This window comes from Girardinichthys multiradiatus, chromosome 11 (assembly GCF_021462225.1).
Source record: "Girardinichthys multiradiatus isolate DD_20200921_A chromosome 11, DD_fGirMul_XY1, whole genome shotgun sequence".
NCBI lineage: Eukaryota > Metazoa > Chordata > Actinopteri > Cyprinodontiformes > Goodeidae > Girardinichthys > Girardinichthys multiradiatus.
The window spans coordinates 37,171,005-37,173,550 of NC_061804.1; positions in this window are offsets into that span (position 1 = coordinate 37,171,005).

The following is a 2,546-nucleotide window of genomic DNA, read 5'->3' on the forward strand; positions in this document are numbered from 1 at the left end:
TACCACCTCCCAAATCCTGTAAAGGGATAACAAAGTTTAACAAATTAGCAGATTTGAAACATTATTTGGTAAAATTCATGATTAAAGTCAGATAAAAACCTAGATTATTTCCTGAAACAATAATATAAACTTAATCATTATCAGGGTGTTGTCTAACTCCAATCAAAGAGCTATAATGGAAAACCAAATTATTACCTAACAAACATGCAATGCGATATTATCTGCCACTAGATGGCGAGCTAACCTTGAAATTACCATCTGCAACAGCTGGTCTGATGGTTCTGCTACATGAGGGGCAATGTTGGTCTCTGCTATGAGTCATGATCATTTGAGAAAGGAGTCAAACCATTTAGGTGGCAGTACAAGGAGCTGTTGATGCGACTTTATCTTTTATTAGTCATACAACAAAATAACTTCCTTTGTGTCAGATGAGCTATGAATGAAAGGTCAAGCTGCTCACGTTTTCAGCTCAATAATGACACTAAAATTTATAGTATACAGCCCCATATTCTTTGATCAAAATTACTCAACTACTTGTTTAGAAATATTATTAAAACACTATTTTGAAATCACTTTTCAAATATTCTTTCTTTAAATTGTTAGCTAGGAAACAGTATAGCTGAAACCAGATATTTACCTACAATCTGATGACTCCATCTTTAATGTTTTCCCCACATCCAAGAGAGTTACAGTGTGGAGGAGCCCCAAAGAAGCGTACCACACAGACTGTTGCATGCCCAGAGTGAAGCATGGGGGTGGATCAGTGATGGTTTGGGCTGCCATATCATGGCATTCCCTTGGCCCAATACTTGTGAGAGATGGGCGCATCACTGCCAAGGACTACCGAACCATTCTTGAGGACCATGTGCATCCAATGGTTCAAACATTGTATCCTGAAGGCGGTGCCATGTATCAGGATGACAATGCACCAATACACACAGCAAGACTGGTGAAAGATTGGCTTGATGAACATGAAAGTGAAGTTGAACATCTCCCATGGCCTGCACAGTCACCAGATCTAAATATTATTGAGCCACTTTGGGGTGTTTTGGAGGAGCGAGTCAGGAAACGTTTTCCTCCACCAGTATCACGTAGTGACCTGTCCTCTATCCTGCAAGAAGAATGGCTTAAAATCCCTCTGACCAGTGTGCAGGACTTGTATATGTCATTCCCAAGACCAACTGACGCTGTATTGGCTGCAAAAGGAGGCCCTACACCATACTAATAAATTATTGTGGTCTAAAACCAGGTGTTTAAGTTTCATTGTCCAACCCCTGTATACAGGTCCTTCTCAAAATATTAGCATATTGTGATAAAGTTCATTATTTTCCATAATGTCATGATGAAAATTTAACATTCATATATTTTAGATTCATTGCACACTAACTGAAATATTTCAGGTCTTTTATTGTCTTAATACGGATGATTTTGGCATACAGCTCATGAAAACCCAAAATTCCTATCTCACAAAATTAGCATATTTCATCCGACCAATAAAAGAAAAGTGTTTTTAATACAAAAAACGTCAACCTTCAAATAATCATGTACAGTTATGCACTCAATACTTGGTCGGGAATCCTTTGGCAGAAATGACTGCTTCAATGCGGCGTGGCATGGAGGCAATCAGCCTGTGGCACTGATGAGGTTTTATGGAGGACCAGGATGCTTCGATAGCGGCCTTTAGCTCATCCAGAGTGTTGGGTCTTGAGTCTCTCAACGTTCTCTTCACAATATCCCACAGATTCTCTATGGGGTTCAGGTCAGGAGAGTTGGCAGGCCAATTGAGCACAGTGATACCATGGTCAGTAAACCATTTACCAGTGGTTTTGGCACTGTGAGTAGGTGCCAGGTCGTGCTGAAAAATGAAATCTTCATCTCCATAAAGCTTTTCAGCAGATGGAAGCATGAAGTGCTCCAAAATCTCCTGATAGCTAGCTGCATTGACCCTGCCCTTGATAAAACACAGTGGACCAACACCAGCAGCTGACACGGCACCCCAGACCATCACTGACTGTGGGTACTTGGCACTGGACTTCTGGCATTTTGGCATTTCCTTATCCCCAGTCTTCCTCCAGACTCTGGCACCTTGATTTCCGAATGACATGCAGAATTTGCTTTCATTCAAAAAAAGTACTTTGGACCACTGAGCAACAGTCCAGTGCTGCTTCTCTGTAGCCCAGGTCTGGGGAATGCGGCACCTGTAGCCCATTTCCTGCACACTCCTGTGCACGGTGGCTCTGGATGTTTCTACTCCAGACTCAGTCCACTGCTTCCGCAGGTCCCCCAAGGTCTGGAATCGGCCCTTCTCCACAATCTTCCTCAGGGTCTGGTCACCTCTTCTCGTTGTGCAGCGTGTTCTGCCACACTTTTTCCTTCCCACAGACTTCCCCCTGAGGTGCCTTGATACAGCACTCTGGGAACAGCCTATTCGTTCAGAAATTTCTTTCTGTGTCTTACCCTCTTGCTTGAGGGTGTCAATAGTGGCCTTCTGGACAGCAGTCAGGTTGGCAGTCTTACCCATGATTGGGGTTTTGAGTGATGAACCA